The sequence below is a fragment of the Leptinotarsa decemlineata genome, unplaced genomic scaffold, assembly GCF_025532065.1.
Source record: "Leptinotarsa decemlineata unplaced genomic scaffold, Ldec_3_MD MMD2_P_RNA_scaffold_2, whole genome shotgun sequence".
Classification (NCBI taxonomy): Eukaryota; Metazoa; Arthropoda; class Insecta; order Coleoptera; family Chrysomelidae; genus Leptinotarsa; species Leptinotarsa decemlineata.
The window spans coordinates 8,582,852-8,588,913 of NW_027412529.1; the positions used below are offsets into that span (position 1 = coordinate 8,582,852).

Consider the following 6,062-nt stretch of genomic DNA (forward strand, 5'->3'; position numbering starts at 1 on the left):
TCTTGCATATATGGAACGTGAATAGCATTTTTTTGCCATGTGTTCAATGTATGAATGTTGGAATTTTCATAAAATTTGTGGATATTCATAAATATATAGACGCATACTTCAAGAATATATAAGCTTGTTAGAGGTAAAATTTTATAAGAAGGGAAATTATTTCTACATGAATGATCATGTAGAAATGAAAACATCCCGTGCTTGGATAGTATTACCCCACAGACACAACCCATACCTCAGTCGTGAATTTACTTGAGCGTGATAGAAAATTATCAACTGATTTTGTTCCAGTACCTCTTTTAAATTCCCAAAAAGAAATGTAATGCTACCTAACTTTGACACTAACTGTTCACAATGAGATTTCCAGCTAAGAAATTCATCAACATATACACCTAAAAATTTCACGGTTTCTGCATTACTGCCCTTTTTTGCTGAAACGTTTTTTGCCTATTATGAAACCTTACGACTTGTGTTTTCCACTGGTTGAAATGTAGGTCATTACCACTATAGTAGGCAATTAAATTTTCCATATATACATTGCATTTTTCTTCAAGGCGGTCATCATCAAAATCTGATAGAATTAACGTAAAATCGTCAGCGTATGCTATGTACATTTCATTCCCTAAAACATTCTCTATATCATTAACGCGGAGAATGAAGAGGATTCGACCTAAAATTGATCCCTGCGGCACTCCCATATCGAGTTTGATTTTATCTGAATTTTTTGTTATTATCCCATCATTACATTTATGTTTTATGCTCACATACTGAGTTCTATCCTGTAAAAAACTTGAAATCCATTGAAGTGCAACACCCCTGACTCCATGTGTCTCTAATTTCATTAATAATTTATTATGATTGTCACAATCGAAAGCCCTACTGAGGTCGCAAAAGACCCCAACAGGGCTCTCGCCTGCCTCAATCAGGTTAACAATTTTTTCATAAAAATCCAGACTGGCTGTTATCGTCGACCTATTCTTTTGGAAACCATGCTGTTTATCATTCAAAATTGAAAATTTGTCAATGAATTTCATGAATCGATCTAAATGAGCATATTCGAATACTTTTTGAAAACTACATGGGATTGTGACAGGTCTGTAATTTTCAGGAGAATTAACGTTACCCTTTTTAAAAATTGGCATAATTTTTCCGATTTTGATACTCTCTGGAAAAGTTCCTGAAGTGAATGAATAATTTATCAAATATGTAATAGGTTTCATTACACATGATAAGACCTTTTTAAGAATAAAAATTGGCACATCGTATATATAAATATATATACATATATATTTATTTACATTTTTCATCACACTTTGTCAATGAGAATTTATTCTTGGACAATAAAGTATATTTATCTATCTATCTATCTTTGAGTTAGGCATTTGTCCAATAAAATTTTTTGTTGAATTTATAAAGAAGTCATTAAAAATTGAAGCAACCTCCTCTGGGTGTTCTACTACTCTACCTTCAATACTTAATGGGAATGGAAAGAAATTACAGAAAGTGATGATATTAATGAAATGTTTTCCACATTTTGGTTACACTTTAGTTATTGCTTCTAAATATCCCATCCTAAAAAGACAGTAAACGTAAAACAGTTCAACTGTTTTATAATTAATTAATTATAATATCCCAAAGTGCACATACGGAGGCCGATAGCCTACGCCAGTTGAACTGGCTTAGGAAGTTTGCAACCGAGTCAGATAGTATCCACCAAAAATATAAATTGAAAAAGAAAAGTTTAGAATTGAAACTAACAAACGAAAAATAAAGTTTCTTCGAAAAAATACTCACCAATTCACACAATACATCAAAGGATGTTTGGGAATTTGTTAATAATGATATCAACAGACACAAAATCAACCGCAAACCTATTACGTTAGATACAGCAAACGGCATGATATCTGAGCCCATTGCTATCGCAAACTTGTTTGGAACACATTTTACAAACTCTATTGCGAATACACTGAGAAATGCGATAACTATGACATCTGACAATGATAGTGTTAAAGAAGTCAATCATGCCTCTATGTTTTTTCACCCCTATAGTGAGCACGAAGTTATTAGTATTACATCAAATCTCAAAAATAAGACTTCAGTTGGTCTAGATGAAATACCTGTAAAATTAATAAAGTATTGCAAATATATTTTAGCACCTCACCTCACCCAAATAATCAATCTTTCTCTACTCACAGGCCAATTCCCAGATCTTATAAAAATTTCGAAGACAATACCAGTCTTCAAAAAAGGGGACGAGCGCCTAATTGAAAATTACAGGGCAATAACACTGGTTAGTCCCATCTCCAAAGTCATCGAAAAAGCTGCATATGATCGTATAACCCCTTTTTTTAGATAAATATGAAATCTTGCATAAGTGTCAACATAGTTTTAGAAAAGGCCGATCCACCGAAACGGCAACGACAGAATTCACACAGTACATATACGAAAAACTAGAACAGAATTATTTCGTGTTGGGAATTCTCTTTGACCTATCACGTGAATTCGATACACTGAATCTGCGGATATTGTCTAATAAACTCAACTCGCTGGGCATACGAGGCTCGCTGAACGACTGGGTCATTTCATATGTTACCAATTGCCAGCTCGTAGTACAGACAGAAAATGTGATATAAGAAAAATTTAGCATAGAACTGGGTACACCGCAAGGAAGTATCCTAGGCCCGCTACTATTCATCTTGTATGTCAATGATCTACCTTCACGCATAAGTACGGGAGAGACATTCATTTAAACACATGATACCTCAATAGTGGTGCATGGCAAAACGCCAGAAGAAGCAAATAACAGGACCCTTACAGTCATACATGAATTTCATGAATGGTGCCAAAGAAATCAACTTTTAATCAATAGTAGTAAGACAACATGCATTGAATATTACTAGAGTTTTTTCCCCAACACCAAATCGTTATTTTTACACCTCGACACGTGTTTCGATCACCAAGTGATCATCTTCAGTTTTATCTTCCTCTTGAAGATGATCACTTGGTGATCGAAACACGTGTCGAGGTGTAAAAATAACGATTTGGTGTTGGGGAAAAAACTCCAGTAATATTCATTACTACACCAAAGGTTCCAAACAGTATATCACAAGAACATGCATTGAATTCACTGGAATGCATAAACACCAATCAGACTACAATATATTAATTAACAATATCACGATGAGCATGTGTGAAGATGCAACATTTTTGGGCACATTCATCGACTCCAAAATGCACTGGAACTAGCACATTGACCTTATCTGCAAAAAACTCAGTAGCCAGTGCTTTGCAATTAGGCAACTGAAGAGATCCTTGAACATGAAATCTCTACTAAATGTATACTATGCATTAGTTCACTCAACTCTGAACTACAACATTATGTCATGGGGAAATAGCACAGAGATGGAAAGACCGTTTGTAATGCAAAAAAGGATAATTCGTGTAATATTTGATCTTTCCTATAACGAATCATGCCGAGATACTTTCATACGGAACAATATCTCTACTTTAACTAGTATATATCTCATGAAAATCCTAATGTATGTCAAAACAAACATCAATTACTTTGAGAAAGTCGGAGATATTTCAAAGTATGCCACTAGAAATTCTAAAAATTTGCGACTGGGCAGGGTTAATCACGCATTCTTTAAAAAAACTGGAATCTAGAGAGGATGTTCTTATTTCAACTTGCTTCCTCACAATATCAAATGTTCGTCCGTAATAATCTTCAAAAAAGAACCGAGAAAGATTATGAACAAAGGTTGCTTCTACAATATACAAGAATTTAAAAATTATTTAAAAACTATAAATAGTAGTACATAAACAATAAATAAACCTTGTTAGCACAATTAGTGGGTATAATTGTTTACCTGCACTCTAGTTTTGTTTAAGGTCAGTTGGTATATTGTAATGTTATCTGTTATCTTGATTGCGATTTTCAGTTAAACATAACTCACATCTGTGTATACTAACCCACAAATAGTGTATCGGTGTATACAGTGTTTTAGTATATACATGGATTTTATCTCCAGTATACTAAGTTTGTATCTGTTGTATGCAATTTAATTGTACACAATTCATATTTTATGTAATTTCCATAAGTAAGTATAAAATATATGGTCTGAAGCTTATGGTTCGGGAGCTACAAAATAATTAAGTTAAAAACGAGCCACCCTGAATAACTTTTGGAACAATGATTTTCATGAAAGATAAAAAACACCTCAACAATAGTATACAGGGGGACACATTTTGACATATTCACATTTGATCTAACTCTCCCTATCGAACCCCCAGAGCATGTCACCATTTTTTTTAAATGGATTAATTGTTTTGCATTATCAGTTGTTTCGTGATGAACAGATTTCAACAAAGTAGAATACATTATGGTCTGAAGATCATAATTTGGATGTTAAAAATTATTTGAGTTGAAAACGAGCCACCCTGAATGAACTTCTGTACAATTTGTTACCTTGGTTTCATAGGTGTTTTTGTGAAGTATACTCCAAAAAAATCTCATTTTGACTAGTTGATTTTGAATTCGATTTTCTCTTGATTTTGTGTTTGTCTCATTCTACAATAACTATCACCTACCAGGTGGAGTTACACTTAATGTTTCTGTTTTTGTGAATTCCTGAGAAGCAATGGTTTATACGCTTCGAGAACGGATTGAAATAGTGAGTTTGTACTACCAGAATGGGAATAGTGCTATAGCTGCAGCCCGTATGTTTAATTATCATACAGAAAGAAATATATGACACAAATACGTTTCTGAATTATTGAACAAATTTATGGAAACTGTATCTGTATACAATAAAAAGCATAACCGTTCAGGAATTGTCAACGATGAAGCTATATGTAGGTACTGCAGTTTTAGGGCACGTTGGACTAATGGAAAATTCACAATCTCTTACTGAGTTATCTCGAGAATCAGTACAGTCCTACAAATGTTTTCAAGATCCTGCAAAAGTACAAATTTCATTCATATGAGATTGGACTAGTTGATGAATTGAAAGAAGATGATTTCGATAGACGTATCGAGTTTTGTGAAAGTCTCACTGAACGGATCAATTTGTATCAGAATTTCTTGTATAAAATTTGTTTTTCGGATGAATGTATGTTTAGTTTGAATGGAGAGATGAATCGACAGAATTGTCTACATTGGAGTGATACGAATCCTCATTTATACCATCAAGTTCATACTCAACGACCTCAAAAACTGAATGGTTGAGCAGGAATTTCAGGTGACCACATCATAGGACCATTTTTATCGATGATAATTCGACTAGTGATACATATTTGGATATGTTGTGGAATCGAATAATACCATGCATCAATAGAGCAATAGAGTATATAAATTTATTTGAAAACGAAATAGTTTTTCAGCAGGATGTTACACCTCCTCATTAGGCAGCTCCAGTGCGACAATTTTTGGATGATCATTTTCCTGGTTGCTGGATTGGAGTCATTTGAGATAGAATCAACAACATTAGAAGCTTCGAGAGAGAATATCATGAGACATTGCAGAGAAATAACTACCGAGATTCTCAACCATGTGAGGGTGGCAATGGAAGCTCATTTGTACCATAGTATGGAAGTTGGTGGAAACGTTTTTGAACATTCACTATAGAATTTTTTTGTTTCCATTATCCAGTCATCAGAATTAATGAAAAATCTCTTTTTCTGATTGTCTCTAGAACGAATATTACAAAATGTGGCCTCCTGAATAATTGTTGATTTGTTTTTTTATGAAATATTGAGAAAACTCCATTTTCATTTTGTACTTTCCGAGGGGTGTAAGTGTTTTGTGTAAGTGTTTTGCGATAAGTTAAGTTATATCCAGTCGAGTTATTTTTTACCCCAATGTATGATCTACCTTTTTGTTACAACCTGTATATGAAAGTTAATAAAAAAAGACCACCTAAAACAATTTTTCTAATATCATACATATTGTTTAAACAATATAGAAAATCGAGCTCCGCTTCAAAAGCCCCTCTTTCAAGAAATAAAATAGGAGCTGTTTCTGAGGGCTTCCGGGGATTGCCTGTCGAGGTCATTAAGACAGT

The 6,062-nt window shown here is 33.7% G+C and overlaps 1 protein-coding gene across 2 annotated transcripts in view; it reads right to left on the bottom strand.

Annotated features, from left to right (window-relative positions):
* LOC111507261 (juvenile hormone esterase) overlaps window positions 1–6,062 on the bottom strand; it is a 196,206-nt gene that overhangs the window by 69,548 nt on the left and 120,596 nt on the right. The window lies entirely within an intron of this gene.